Source organism: Wyeomyia smithii, chromosome 2 (genome assembly GCF_029784165.1).
Source record: "Wyeomyia smithii strain HCP4-BCI-WySm-NY-G18 chromosome 2, ASM2978416v1, whole genome shotgun sequence".
Lineage (NCBI taxonomy): Eukaryota > Metazoa > Arthropoda > Insecta > Diptera > Culicidae > Wyeomyia > Wyeomyia smithii.
This window is the reverse complement of record NC_073695.1, coordinates 198,192,953-198,209,454: the sequence shown is the minus strand read 5'-3', so window position 1 is coordinate 198,209,454 and position 16,502 is coordinate 198,192,953. Positions and strand designations below refer to the sequence as shown.

The following is a 16,502-nucleotide window of genomic DNA, read 5'->3' as shown; positions in this document are numbered from 1 at the left end:
TGTACAAGTACAATGTTGGTACGCTCTGTACGTAGCGCGATGAAAAAACGAACGGATCGAATCGGGTGTCATGTGCGGACACTCACACGATGACGAGCGACTGGGTGTCTGGCAGAGCACTCGATCTCGCGAGAATGAGTGCATTGCTGGAATATGGGTGACCACTCGGTGGAAGCGAGCTTTGAAGCACTGGCACCAACTTTCGGTTGGTGTTTGTGAGTTGCCAAGTTGCTGTGGGTGTGGGGAGTTTGTGCAGAAAAAACGGGGTGATGTTTTTGTTTTTTCCTTATGCTACGTCCTTCGGTGTGCTTTATGTACTTCGTCGAACGTGGAGGATTGTCGGTGTGTTGGCGCGGCAAAGGGATTGTGTGAGTGTGAAAAGCTCATATATCGTCGGTTTGGGCCGTGGGTATGTGTGTGAGTGCGTCGGTGAGGATGTGTGCGCGCGTAAGGACTCACATGTTCCGCTGTTCTTGGAATCGGCTGCGGTCGGACCGTGCGGGGGAGTGTGTGAGCATAGGAATAAATTGTAGAAATCAAAAATTCAACAACTCTTATTATTTTCCAATGGACTGAGAAGACAGGCAGGCAATGATAACCGGGTGGTGTGAGAGAGAGCCGCACAAAAGAGCGCGCGGTAGAGAGTGTGTGCTTGGTTGGTGCCTTGCCTCTCGTTTGTTCGTGAGCTACGAGCCGCTCGTGCTCACTCGCTTGCACCCGTTCAACCTGGCGGCTGGTGTATGATACCAAATATGTTTTGCGATATATGTTCGAGAGTCTCCGGCAGTCGCGCTACAACTTTTCAGTCGGTCACAGGCAGTCACGGCGTAAGCCTCAAAATGTGCGGTTCGATAGTTGATATTTGGTTTATTTAGAGTTTTTTGGACACCAAAACACACTGTCTGGGGAAAAGAGTTAAATTTATCACCCACATTCGAGAACCAGGCGGACAGGTTCCGGGTTATTCGCAGCAGTGATTTAATCGATGCAAACTCCGATCCTTCGGTGGACGATCGAATGAAGTTCATTCGGCGAATATCGCGAGCAAAACACAGAATTCTGCGAAAATCGTGATTGGATGAGCTACCGAAAACGAAAAAAGAGAAAATTTTTTAAACGTTTGGGCTGAAAAAAAAAAACGAAACAAATAGTTAAGTTCTTAGCAAGCAAAGTGATTTTGAATGCGAAAAAATGTGCAATTCTTTTTCGTTGTTTTCCAACCTGTGAGTGTGATTCATGTTCTAAGTTAAGTCGAAAAAGTAAAAAACGAGGTCACACAAAAGCAGCAAAATTCTGGGGAATTTCAGCACCAGCCAACAATAGCAGATCGGGAATAACAAGCGGAAATTCCTTTTGCCTGGTGCACAGCTCGAGCAGAGTTTCCCACACAATACCACCACCGTCTACGTAATCACATGTGAACCGATGCATGATCTAATTTATTGTACCACGCTCCGAGGGATTGAAAGTTCAAAGGACTACACAAAGAACAAGGTTCCGTTCCTTTCAGCCAGGCTTCCAGGTCAACCAGTTAGCCAAAATAGGGGCAACAGCGGCGACAGCTACCTGTGAACCTTCCGAACAACCATAAAAGCATTTTCACCTCTTGAACGCCAGAGTCAGCAGCAAGCGAAAGGACGAACAAAATAAGGACCCGAAAGAAGGAGGACCGCTTCAGACAGAAGAAAAACATTCATCACCCTCTTACGTATGATTTTACGTTGCAACTCTGTGGGCACACCTCGGGGTCCCTAGTTCCAGTGGGATCGCGTCAACGAACAAAGGCAGCGAGGCCCTTAAGCGGTAGCCTGGCAGAAAAGATGAGCAATTAGAGTGAATTCGCGTGTATGCTGCAACATATCGTCTCTCTTTTGGTACGGTGTGGTCAAAATTGTCACCTTTCGGATCGGAATTGTTTGTGATTGTTAGGAGGAAAACATTGCAAAAAAAAAAAAACTTTTTCGGATTAAGAACCAAAAAAAGTGATTGAGAAAATTTCGTGAGAGTAAAAGTGGGTGCAAAATTGGAACTGTGCAAGCATTACGATCAAAATTAACTTTCGGACTGTATGGGTTAGGCTCCAGTTTTGGTCATTTTGGGAAAAAGTGTCGAATCGAAAGTTCTTGGTTTAGTGTAAGAAAAACAAAAAAATACCCATAGAAAAAAAACTAAGGAACCATCATCCGGAGCCATTCGAAGATTGTGTTTTTCTTTTGTGAAAAAATTTGTGAATTTCGTTTGGAGATCGCACATGCAGAGAAATCGAGAACTGGCACTGACTGGAAATAGGATTTTAAAACTGAACTTACTTCGCACAAGAAGTACTGCTAGAAGGTACGTCTACCAGTTATAGAAATTTTTTTATATCTGTGAAATGTTGTGATAACAAATCAAATTTGTACTACGAATACCCATAACGCTATGGTATCGTTAGAACGTTATTTGAATCAGGTGTAATAGGAATCGTACATTTGAAGTTTAGATATACTAATTATGAAATGTTTCAAATTAAATGAAAATTTGCTGTTTATATTACTTAAAATTCAAAGATTTTTTCCTTTGGTGAGATGTTGAAAATAAACGGTAGCTGTGTATAAGTTAGTGAAGAGGATCAAAATAAATTTCTTCATCATGCGTTATCATTCGATAGTTCATTCGAACGGTCAATTACAATAGATATTAAAGTGGGGAAAAGTGATCGATTTTCCAGAACCAAGTTTTTTTGGTTCCTTTTGGGGTCCCAAACAACCTTAAACTTACCTGAGGTCGATTGGTTTTGTCTCCGCTTGGCGCATTGCATTTCAAATTTGTATGAAAATTTAAAGGGGAAAACCTATTTTTTTGCATTTACCTTTCTAGAGAGCTTAATAATGCTCTAATAATGCACTACATTATGTTAAAGTATAGTAATTTAGATGCATAACAACTTTGCAGAAGACACTCAAGAGCTAGAATATCCCTAAGAAGAGCTATAGCTGTTCAAAGAGGAGTATGTCGATTTAAATGCAGAAAATCTTGTTTTCTGCCAACATTACCAATGTACCGGCGTCAGTAGGATTCCCATCAGAAGTAACCTGTCGTAACGAGTTTATACACTCAGTTAGACCAAGCAAACAAATTCAGGTTAATATTCTAGGCGTAAATAGAATCTACAACCTGTTTCAGAGGTTACTTCTGATGGAAATCTAACTGACGCCGGTACACTGACAGTGTTGGCAGAAAAAAAGATTTGCAACATAAATTTCGACATACTCAATTTTCAACAGCTCTAGTATTTTTTGGCACACCCTAGCTCTTTAGTGTCTTCGGCCAAGTTGTTAGGCATCAGAAAACCTACCATTTGAAGTCATGAAAGCTGTGGTTTGGGCCATTTTTAGCTCTTTAGAATGGAAAATGCAAAAAAGTTGGTTTTTCCATACAAATCTCCATATAAATTTAAAATGCAATGCGCCAAGCGGAGACAAAACCAATCGACTTCCAATAAATTCAGGATTACTTGGGGCCCCAAATAAAACAAAAAAAACTTGGTTCTGGCTTCCTGCTATCAAGTTTCGTTTTTTCCGTATAACTATTCCCCACCCTAATAGATATTTTTTATAACCCGTAGAAAAGTTTCCCGTGAAAAAATTAATAAATTTACAACGAACAATTTGCATATTATAGCCTAATAATTCATATTTCCTATCGCGTTTTTTCAGTCGCCACAAACGACTTATGGTGATGAATTATTATTAGTGAAATTTGGAGTGAAATAAAGATTAGCTCGATTTTGTTCACTGAAAATGATAGGCCTCCGGTCACCACGTAAATCTTGTTCCTTTAGACTGACATTCTGACAGGCTGACAGATTAAGAAAAAGTTGTTTTTCTGTGGTTTAAAAAGCAAACAAATTATTTTTTTTGACATTTTGTTGTTTTGAAATATAAGTTGAGGGAAAACGATTTTAGAAACAAGTGGTATGAAGATGGTTCATGTGTGTAACCAGATATGAAATAAAGAAAATCGCAAACCCGAGCTAAATAGTCTTCACCAGAAAAGTCGCACAATTAATGTCTACAATTTGTTTTTTTTTTTATCAATGCTGATAGAAGATGCATATATAAAGAGATACTTTGATTCGACAACTTTAATGATTAGAATTGTCGGTTCTGAATGAAAAACTAACGTGCGAATGGACCTTGGACAGATTCGAAAAAATCTGTAATTACTTAAATTTTTCAACATATTCCCACAGAGGAAAAATTGGAAGAACAGCTCATCAGAGTCATAAAAAAACGCCTAAATTATTTTTCTTCTAAGTTAATTCAATGATAACGCGTAGAAACGTCGAAAATAATCAAAGACTGCATATTTCAAGGAATTGAACAAATTAAAACTTTTGTGAATTGAAAAACCAAGGGAAAAAAAAAACATATTAATATTAATATCGGAAAATTTTGCGTTAAGTCACAAACGATATAGTGTATTAAAAGATTTCAATATTATTTTAGTTTCCCAAAAATTATACATTTTTGAGCTAAATCTGTAATTGGATGATTATTATCAGTACTAGGTGGGTAAATGCAGGGGTAACTTATGAACCCACTTTATGGTCATTTCACGGATCCTATTACAATAATGTAATTTGGTTACTCTATTGTATTAGTGTTTCGTGAAAAACTTTTTTAATTATAATAATTCACGCATGAAAGTATAGCTTTATTCTGTTATAGTTTATGGTAATTCCCAATTCTTTCGTGAACGACTTCGGTGTCGGCTGCAAATTAATATATTTTCCACCTAGACCACAATGGGTTTTGTTACGCTTTTTACCGGACCTTGCTTTACAAAATGGATGAATCCAAGGTTGAAATGCAATTTATTTTCCACAAAAAACTTCGCCACATGTCATGAGAAACAAAGTTGGTTGATTCTGGTTTGTATAATAACACGGTAAAAAATTATTCTGAGTAATTGTTTACAACTACGAAATTTCGAAAAACACTAACTTTACAGTTTTATATTTTTGAATTTTTTTAAGAGTTATTAGTAATTAAAGTGTATTTTTTGTTAAAGAAACGGGATAGGAACGAAAGCCAAATCTTCTTGGGAAGTTCTGGTTATGTAGAACATATAAATTTGGAGTGTATTATTTGAACGTATTAGTAGAATGATACCAAATATTGAACAACAGAAAAGTTCCCAATGAAAGCTACTATCAACTTCAAAGGTAAATATTACACATATTCAATCAGAAAAATTGCATTTTGTAATCGAAATACGTATCAGGGGACGAGTAAATTTAATATTTACTTTCGAAGAGGCTAGTAGTACTACAAATTGTTAACAAGAATACAAATTGTTAACAAGAATACTAATATAATTTCTACTAGTTTACATATAATTTTTAGAAATTTTAAGTAACAAAGAAAATTAATTTTGGTATATTCTTTCGTGTCGAACACTTTGACGCAACAATTTCATAACTGTAAATTTGGCCGTTCTGCTCGAGACTTCAGTGAAGTTCCTATTAACAGTACACATTTTTTGTTATTTGTATGAAAGTTATGTGTCATGAAAAACAAAATGTGCAAGAATAATCTGATTTTTATAAAAAAACGTGCAAAATACCACGTACTAGTAAAAAAACTTGTTTCAAATTTTTTCGTCTTATTTCCACAAATCGAACAAAATACATTATGTCTCACAAGAATACAGATTTATGCATTATTCCTAGGAATTTTTTTTTGCAAGTCACGTAATTCTTATGCTAAATTTATCAATTGTAGCTTCTAGCGTAATGTGCCTGCATTTTTCATTAATCCTCTTGATCGTATACAGTTCTAATAGAAAGATTTTTTTAACGTTTTGAGTACAATGTCAGATCAAATATTTAATTGTCAAGCTTAGAACAAATGTAACAACAACAACAACAACAATAATATCTCACGCTGGTCTGGGGACCAATAGCGCTCCCGATCAACTATATTAGTTGAATGAATTCGTTATCGATATTATTTTTGGCACATTTTCCATGTTGTAGGATAAGTACACGATACACTGTGCCCCAGTGCCGAGTTGAGAAAATTTCCTGCTCAAAAAGATTCTCGACCTGATCGAGGATCGAACCTGACATCACAACCGTGTGGGACAGCTAGCCGATAGACATCGCTAGCCATAGAGTTACGGGGACCATGAAGCAAACGTACTAAACCTTACCAAATTTCGATTACCTTAATTCCAAATAAATAAACTTTCTTAAGGATTTGTTTCATAAATTTTGCACACGAACCTGCACATCTGGTGTCCCTGATCGTCAGATGATAATGGCGCTGTCATCCCTCGCTTTCAGTCAGGTATACAAGATGTCCAGATTTGTCTTCGAAACGCACGAATCACGGATAGATTATTTACAGATTTGAAGTAGATTTTTCCGGTTTTTCGAGCAGATGCACATTTTTTCAATAATATCTGACATCTTTGGTCATTCGTCGCTTTTAGTTGAAAAACATTGTTTCATTTGCATTTTGTTCATGTTCATTATTCATTGAGCACTTTGTGAGGCACAGAAAAACTGCTCGAATATTCTTGCATAGATCATTGGATGGAGCGGCCTAACCTCACTTTTTGGCAGATCCCGAAGGTTTTTTTTTTACGGTGATAGAATATGGAGCGAAAAATCGTTTTTTTGTTCTTACGAAGATTATGCCTATTGTATAAGAAAGTTTGTTGCACTTCTCTGCAGCTTTGCAAAGAATATTTCCCTACCTCGGACTATCCTGCCAGGGTTAGGCTCTGCTGATGTGACGTCTTAGTGGAAATAAATTTCCTTTTAAGAGACTCACTAATTTACTGCTACATGAAAATAATTATGGTTTCTAGTAGACTAACTTACGACTAAATATATGTATTACAAACAAATTTTAATCAAGGATATCGCAAAGATTTTGCTTTAGGAAAATTTTTAGTTTGAATTTGAAGCTCTTACGGTTGTGTATTTGCTTTGATGCTGTCGGCAATGCATTGTATTTTTTGAAACAATAATTGGAATTCTGGACTGATCCGTTCCCGTATTTCTAAATTCGGTGTTCGTGGTTGTAGAAAGGTTTCGGTATGCTACCTTACCAGGGTCGCGATACCTACATCTTAGGTGTAGCTGGTTGGATACAGCATTCCATAATTCAGCCGCCCGCTCCGGGTCAGACGCTGTTGTACGCCGCCCCTAATATAGGGATATAGCCGCGTACGACCCCCTTCCCAGTCAGCATACGACCATAGTTTCCACCGGGGGTTGGTTACCTGATCTCCGCTAAGGTTACTTGTATTCCGGTCGGCACCACGTGGAGGTTGGGATAGGAGTTGCTGGACAGAGGTGAATGGCCACATTAGGGTCTCAAGTTACACGTGTCCAGCCATTTGCCAACCAGAACGGCTGCCTAAGACAGAAGAAGCTGGACATCTCTAATTCGTTCGGCCTTGGCCGGCGAACGGTCCGTTAGCCAACAAAGTAAAGTAAAGTAAATGGGATTCTAGGGGTGGGGGGAATTTTTTGTGCTCTCAGGAATCGCAAATTATTGGCGTTTCTAGTTGAATAAGTGTGACCAGCAAGAATTAACTGAATTAAATGGTGGAAATTTTCGCAATGGAGAACGTCGGGAACAAACTTGTTAGTTTGCAGATCGCATTGATAGGAAAAATGTGAGAGTTATCGAAATAGAGTTCCGAAGTAGGAAATAACAACTGTTTATTAAATATTATTTTTAAGCATCTGTTTTGAAGCGTTCGAAGTTTTCTGCTTCTGGTTTTGCAAGCTCGACCCCAGGCGATGATGAGATAGTTCAAGCACGAATGAATATGGGCAAAGTGAAATTTCAAAAAAAATACAGTCGAATCCCTTTATAGCGACATCGCAAGGGACTGTCGTTATGGTGAAATGTCGCAATATGTAGAACAGAAGGTACCGTTGAGAATGTCGTTATAGATTCAGCAATGTCGTTATAGAGAGATTCGACAGTATTATTGTCGCAATAAAGAATGACAAGTATTAGTTTTGGTATACCGTTATAGAGGAAGGTCGTGATAGCGAAATGTCGCAATATAACGAAGAATTTTAGTATAAAACTGAAGGGATCGTTGAGAATGTCGCTATAGCGAGATTTGTCACTATAAAAAGGGTCGTTATAGAGGGATTCGACTGTATTACGTGACGGAAAATAACATACTCGGCGCAGTACTCCACACAGTGAAGAAACTTTCTTTTCGATATGCTTGATATGTTTAGATCAACAACCCGTTGGATCCAAGATCAACCCCAAGTATTTAAATGATATAACTTCCTCGATTATACATGAATTTAAAATAACGTTGCGCAGGCATTCTGGGAGAATGGAAAAACAAACATTTTGTTTTTGAAGGATTAAGTGAGAGTAAGTTGCTTTTGAAAAAAAAATTTAAAAAGTTCTCAAATCACTGTTTATGTGTTGTACTTTAAGTCCAATATCACGTTGTGGATAAAAAGACCAGCATCTTGGCAAGTAGGTGTGGGATGCCTGTCAGCCGGAGTCTGTACAAACCATTGACATACAAAAGAAAGAGAAACGAACCAATACTACTTCCTTGCGGCACGCCCACTTCAAAAGGCATCTAAGCACTTTTGCTTAATTCAATAGAAATAAACCGTTTTCTTGCTGACGAATAGCTACGGATTAGGTCGTTTGCAATGTACGGTGCTCCCACAGTTCGTCATTATAAAAAAAATGCAACAATGGAACTGAGTACCCCATTCGATTTGTTGTGACGTCCTGAATCTTTTGTAGAAATTTCGTTATCGTCGTAAGGTGGTACATTTTTGAGTAATACTCTTTTGAAGGTCATATAAAAACAACGAAATACTTATTTTAAAGCACGTTTTCCAACCTTCGTTTCATGGAAAAACTTCCAAAATATTTTATAGACATTACAAGTTTTATAATTCATGACATTAACAATTGGTGGACTGATTATTTGAAAATTCCACAGGGCAGAGTGCTCTAAACTCAAAAAATCGGGATCGTTTGGATTTGACTGTGATTTTATGTACTCAATGTCTCCAGCTAAATTGTTTCACAGAACAAGGCCTTACTTTTGGCGTTTTTGGTTTTTCGATCAATCCACCTGACAGTTAGATAAAAAAAGTATTTGTTCTAATTTTCAATATACACTAAGGTCGCTTTTTACGCGGTTTTTTAACGCGGGTGTTTTAACGCGGCTTTTATTACACGGATTCCGGAATTTACGCGGTTTTTTATACGTAGATTCCGGAATTTACGCGGCTCGTATACCCGCGTGAAAGGCGACTTTAGTGTACCAGATTGCTTTCTTCACCAATGTTTAAAATAAAAGTTGCTGAATACTGCGAAGTCCAATCTGTACGTTGCACTTGTCGTGTGCACTGAATTTTTTGTAGAGCACAGCTCCTTAAAATCAGTGTTTTGTTTATATGTATTTCTGTAATGGTCAAAACAGTTCAAAATGTTATGTTATTATTTTATTAATTTAACTAAGCTTCCATCACAACTTTATAAAATTTATTGTATCGACAATCATAGAAAAACGATGACGGAAGTAGGGGGCTTCCATGCAGACATATGGGAAATTGGACATCAAATCTGATTATCGAATATAAGTTCAGTAATCTAGATAACCCAGATAAATCTGAATCTGGAAGGATTCAAGATAAAATAAAACTGTTCCAAGCGAAATGGTAGTTCGAAATATTCAGCTTCGTTTTTAATGCTTCGAAAATGGAGTACCCTGCTTATTTATTTATTCATTTATTTATTTATTTATTCAATGTAATTAATCTGACAAATATCTTATTAAATGTTGTGCTGTCAAAATCATAAAAGTGAGGTATTTTTCAGTCTTCTTTTGAACATTATTGTTTTTTTTTTTTTCTTCACATAACATTTATTTGACACGGCACAAATACAATTTAATGTTTAACGGCGCCAATTATATCTGATGACTTAAAAACTAAAGCAAATTTTTTATCCTCGCTGCCGACTACGAGCTGAAATTAAGTCTAACTTAAAACTAGCATGGGATTTCCAATCAGTGTTTTGTTGTTCAATGGTCGTCTGATAATCGTCGAATGGCATGTATGGATTCGTTCTGCTGAGCCACGATGTCGTGAGTTGGGGCAGAGGCTCGTAGTCCTTGGGTCCTGGTTCTATTGTGCGGGGTCTGGTTGCTGGTTTTGTGCTTAAGGTTCAAACGTGTTCTTGTCGTTTTGTTGGGTGTAGACGGAGGGGAACGGGACTAGACTGGGGCGTGGATGGATTTCAGGAAAACGTATATAAGGGACATGTAGGATAGGTCACGGCTCGCCAAGACATCACGAACAGGAACAGCCGGCTGTCTACCCTCGGCCTGCAGGGAAGCTATTAATTTAGACCTGGCGTCACGGTGTACAGGGCATGACCAAACCACATGCTCTATGTCGTGATAACCTTCACCACAGGCACAGATACCACTTTCCCCGAGCCCAACACGACGGAGGAGCGCGTCAAATCTATAGTGATTGGACATAAGCCGGGACATCACGCAAATGAAATCCCGACCTACATCCAACCCCTTGAACCACGGGTTCGTCGATACTTTGGGGATTATGGAATGTAACCACCTTCCCAATTCCCCTCTGGTCCAAGCATTTTGCCAACTGATGATCGTATTCTGACGTACAAGTGCGAAAAATTCATTAAAGGCAATTGGTCTTTCATAAATATCACCGTTTGTTGCGCCCACCTTAGCCAAAGAGTCCGCTTTCTCATTACCCGGTATCGAGCAGTGAGAAGGGACCCACGCTAAGGTAATCTGAGTAGATTTTTCGGATAAAGCACTCAGATGTTCCCGTATTTTCCCCAGGAAATACGGAGAGTGCTTAACATCTTTCATCGATCGGAGAGCCTCAATGGAACTGAGACTGTCCGTAAAGATGAAATAATGGTCCGTGGGCATTTTTTCGATAATCCCTAGGGTGTACTGAATTGCAGCTAATTCTGCGACGTAAACAGAAGCAGGATTATCGAGCTTATGGGAGACGGTTAAATTGTTATTGAAGATACCGAAACCAGTGGACCCATCAAGAAGTGATCCGTCAGTGTAGTACATATTGTCGCAGTTGATGTTTCGATATTTATTGGAAAAAATTTTAGGGATCTGCTGCACGCGTAAATGATCCGGGATTCCACGAGTTTCTTCTATCATGGATGTATCGAAAAACACAGTAGAATCAGAAGTATTTGATAAGTCGACACGATTTGGAATATTCGAAGAAGGGTTAATATTTTGGGACATGTGATTGAAATACAATGTCATAAAACGGGTTTGAGAATTAAGTTCGATTAACCTTTCAAAATTTTCAATCACGGGACGGTTCAAGACCTCACATTTGATTAGAATACGAGAAGACAGGCTCCAGAAGCGGTTTTTCAATGGTAGTACTCCAGCTAAAACCTCCAAACTCATCGTATGGGTCGACTGCATGCAACCTAAGGCGATACGCAAACAACGATATTGTATTCGCTCCAGTTTGATCAGATGTGTGTTTGCTGCGGAGCGGAAGCAGAAACACCCGTATTCAATAACAGACAATATCGTTGTTTGGTAAAGCCTTATAAGGTCTCCTGGATGGGCTCCCCACCATTGTCCGGTTATTGTACGAAGAAAATTCACTCTTTGTTGACATTTTTTCATCAGATACCTCACGTGACAACCCCAGGTGCCTTTAGAGTCGAACCAGACACCAAGATATTTGTGTACCAAAACCTGAGAAATCGTTTTACCCATTAATTGTGTTTGAAGCTGAGCAGGTTCATGCTTCCTAGAAAAAACTACTATCTCAGTCTTCTCCGGAGAGAATTCGATACCTAGCTGTAAAGCCCAAGCAGACAAATTGTCCAAGGTATCTTGCAATGGTCCTTGCAAATCGGCAGCTTTGGCTCCTGTAACAGAGATTACACTGTCGTCTGCAAGTTGTCTTATCGTGCATGAATTTGCCAGACATTCGTCGATGTCATTTACATAAAAGTTGTAAAGAAGGGGGCTTAAACATGAGCCCTGGGGAAGACCCATGTAGCTAATGCGAAAAGTTGCCAAATCGCCATGCGTAAAATGCATGTGCTTTTCGGACAACAAATTGTGCAAAAAATTGTTCAAAATTGGAGAAAATCCTTGTCGGTGAAGTTTACCCGAAAGAATGTCAATAGAAACGGAATCAAAAGCCCCCTTAATGTCCAAGAACGCAGACGCCATTTGTTCTTTACGAGCATACGCCAGCTGAATATCTGTTGAAAGCAACGCAAGACAATCATTCGTCCCTTTGGCACGGCGGAAGCCAAATTGAGTTTCTGATAGTAGACCATTTGATTCGACCCAGTGGTCTAAACGACGGAGTATCATTTTTTCCATCAATTTCCGGATACAGGATAGCATTGCAATCGGCCTATAAGAGTTGTGATTAGAAGCTGGTTTCCCTGGTTTTTGGATGGCGATCACCTTCACTTGCCTCCAATCCTGCGGTACAATGTTTTGCTCCAGGAACTTATTGAACAAGTTCAACAAGCGCCTCTTGGCATTGCCGGGTAGATTCTTCAACAAGTTGAATTTGATTCTATCTAACCCAGGCGCGTTATTGTTACAGGACAGGAGGGCAACTGAAAATTCTGCCATCGTAAAAGGTGATTCTATCGCGTCGTGGCCCGGAGACGCATCGCGAACAATATTTTGCTCAGGAACAGAGTCCGGACATACTTTCCTGGCAAAATCAAATATCCACCTACTTGAAGACTCCTCGCTTTCGTTGACCGTTACGCGATTCCGCATTCTTCGGGCTGTGTTCCAAAGAGTGCTCATCGATGTCTCCCTCGACGTCTCGTTCACGAACCGACGCCAATATCCACGTTTCTTTGCTTTAGCCAAGCTTTTAAGCTTGGTATCAAGCTCCGAATACCGTAAATAGTCGCCAGGTATACCTCCCGTCTGGTAGGCCTTAAACGCGTCGGATCTTTGCGTGTAGACATCGGAGCACTCTTGGTCCCACCACGGAGTGGGAGGCCGTTCTTTGATCGTTACGCCGGGATATTTCTTCGTTTGGGCTTGCAACGCGGCGTCGAGAATCAAGCCCGCGAGGAGGTTGTATTCTTCAAGTGGTGAATGATGTTGAATCGACTCGACCGCTTTCGAAATCATTTCCTCGTATAACTTCCAATCGACATTTCGTGTGAGGTCATACGGAATGTCAATTGGTCGCATGCGAGTTGACCCGTTAGTAATTGAAATAAGAATAGGCAGATGGTCGCTACCGTGAGGATCGAGGATTACCTTCCATGTGCAATCCAACCGTAGCGACGTCGAACATAAGGATAGATCCAAAGCGCTTGGGCGCGCTGGAGGTTACGGGATACGTGTCATTTCACCGTTGTTTAAAATAGTCATGTCGAAGTCATCGCAAAGGTTATAGATTAAAGAGGAGCGGTTATCATTGTATGGGGAACCCCAAGCCACGCCATGAGAGTTGAAGTCTCCCAAAATCAAACGTGGCGAGGGAAGAAGTTCTATTAAATCAAAGAGCAGTCGTTGCCCAACCTGTGCTCTGGGGGGAATATATATTGAGGCAATACAAAGCTCTTTACCTTGTATTGTCATTTGACATGCGACAACTTCGATGCCTGGAATCGAGGGGAGGTTAATACGATAGAAAGAATAGCACTTTTTAATCCCTAAAAGTACTCCTCCATATGGGGTGTCTCGATCAAGGCGAATAATATTAAAATCATGGAAGTTGAGATCAATATTTGAAGTAAGCCAAGTTTCACAAAGGGAAAATGCATCGCATTTGTTTTTATTTATCAAAACTTTAAACGAATCAATTTTTGGTAAAATACTTCTACAATTCCACTGTAAGACAGAGATAGAATCCTTCATATACGCAGTTGAATTAGGCATCGAAGGATACAATCGCTGCAAGGAGAGGCCATTGGGCAGTCAACTGCTTCAAAAATGATCTAACTGTTGGGAGGAATGCTGTAAGAAAAATTTTAATTGGATCGGGTACATTGAAAGTTTCAAAAATCCAGTCCACAATGTCAGAAAATTTCACTAATCCAGAGTTTGTTTCATCAACTGGGAGTGTAAAAGGAGCAACTGGGGTTTTAGATGTTCCTGGCAGTGCTGGGAACTCCTTCTGGGACTTTAAATTTGCCAGCCCAGGAGGAGTTTGCTTCGGTTTTTCCGCAGCACTGTTTGGTTTGTTTGTAACCTTCATTTCACTTTGAGAAATCTTAGGACCTTTTCTGGGAAGTTTAGGAGAGGAAACACTTTTCCTCTTTCTAGACTCCCCAGGATTGGCGTAAGATGCTCCCGCTGGTGAATCGTCAGAATCGGTTTCCTCAGAGGGCAACAGATCGAAGGGGTTCGAAGTAACGGGAGAAGTGGTAACGGTCTTCTTCAGCATGTCAGCGTAGGAACGCTTTGAACGCTCTTTGAGAGACCGTTTTATTTTATCCCTGCGCTGCATGTACACCGCACATGTCGAGAGCTCATGCAGATTTTCTCCGCAGTGAATACACTTTTCAGCGTTAACACTGCAAGAATCTTCCGCATGAGACTCCCCACACTTGCCACAACGTGCCTTATTGCAGCAGTAGGCGGCTGTATGGCCTAACTGCTTGCAATTCAGGCAGTTCATGACGCGGGGTACGTAGAGCCTCACAGGGAGACGAACCCGGTGGATCGAGACGTGGCTTGGTAGTGCAGACCCGGCGAACGTAACTCGAAACGAGTCTGACGGAGTGTATACTGTTTTGCCACCGATGATCGATGCTGACCGCAATTGCTTGCAGTCGAGCACCTTTACTTCGGGACACGTTTTGTTCTTAAAGCACCCTTTGGCACTTTGCAGTATACACTCGACGGACAGACTCGAATCGGTTATGACACCGTCGATCTCCACGTCTCGTGCGGGTATGTAGACGCGATACTCGCGTGTGAAGAGCTCCGAGCAAGCTATATCGTTGGCCTCTTTCAGGTTACCGACCACGACACGGAGCTTGTTAGGCCGGACCTTGGAAATTTCGGTCACGCCCTTGTACTCCTTCGTCAGGTCTTTAGAAATCTGCAAGAGGTTCAACTTTTTCGATTTCGGCCCTGCCTTTGGCCGAAAATAAACAGTATAGCTGCCCTGGGCTCCGTCTGGGTAAAGTCTGGGGCGAGGGGGGACTGAAGAATGAGCAGGGGAGGGGGTAACAGAAGGGTCAGGGTCAGAGGGGTTCGGGGATGGTGGTGCGGGAGGCGAGGGATCTACATCCATCGCGCTAAGTCTAGCGCACTAGCGCTGACAAGAACACGTACCTTTTTATTCCTCCCTTCCAGTAAGGTTGGTTGTCCGATCGTTCGAAGTAGCAGCCGTTACAGCCAGCAGCACCAATACAGCAGCACCAAACAGCCACCAGCAGCGAGCCAGGTGTGAGATCACTCCACACAGCGATACAACTCGCTGACACTGATGGCTTCTTCTTTTTCCTCGTTTGTGTCTCGTCCACTGCTGTAGCACAATCCAGCCAGCAGCCAAATCGGCTTACGCACCAGCTGGCAGTCACGATGCGAAACAGTTGCACAAAGGCACGACCTTGAACCCGGATTTATTTCACTCGACCAGGCAAACAATGCCAACACTTGTTCACACGTCTTTTGTTTTATACTCTATCGGACCGATCACCAAACACGTCCAGTACTGATGCGTGTTCGGCACAGAATGAACATTATTGTTGGTTCACCAAATTCGAACAAGTTTTCTACAGCAGAGAAGGTACGAATACAGGCAGTCATTGGTTCGTTGCATCCAAATACTGTACGATGATAGTTTCGTTGCAGCAGTCCGGAAGAGCGAAGCTGTGAAGCCCAAAAGTTTAACATGGATTGCGTTTTCGGGGACTCAGTTTCGTTGTTCATTAACTTGGCAATAAATACAGCCTGTTGAATTTTTCTTCGTCGTTCCAGTGTGTCAAGACCGAGTAGGCGACAACGGTCAGGATACGGTGAAAGATTTACAGGATCCCGCCAAGGTAGATCCCTCAATGCGAATCGCAGAAATCTATTCTGTACACGTCCGATACGTTAACTCCACACTAGCTGATGAGGGCACCAAATCAGAGAGACATTTTCGATCAGAGGCCTTACCAACGAGCCATAAAGCGTTTTCAAGCAGTGGGGATCTTTGAAGTCTCGAGCAATTTTTGTAATGAATCCTAGCTGACGTATAGCTTTTGAGATAACAGCAGAGTGATGTAGATTTAAAGTTAGCTTCGCATCAAGTAGGATACCAAGGTCGTTAACTTGGTCCACTTTATTGAGGGAATGCCCATCGATTTGGTAGTTGAAAAGTATTGGACTACTTTTTCGGTGAAACGTCATGACTTGACATTTGGGAACACTAAGGACGAGCCGGCTAATATCATATCAGGAGTAATTTCAAATGTGCAGAG

The 16,502-nt window shown here is 40.6% G+C and overlaps 1 protein-coding gene across 1 annotated transcript in view; it reads left to right on the top strand.

The window, feature by feature from the left end:
• Nucleotides 1–799: 799 nt before the first annotated feature.
• LOC129721780 (protein jim lovell) overlaps nt 800–16,502 on the top strand; it is a 102,637-nt gene continuing 86,934 nt past the window's right edge. The window contains exon 1 of the mRNA XM_055674720.1: nt 800–2,334. The gene's annotated coding sequence lies outside the window, so the exon portion shown is untranslated. The remainder of the gene's footprint in view (nt 2,335–16,502) is intronic.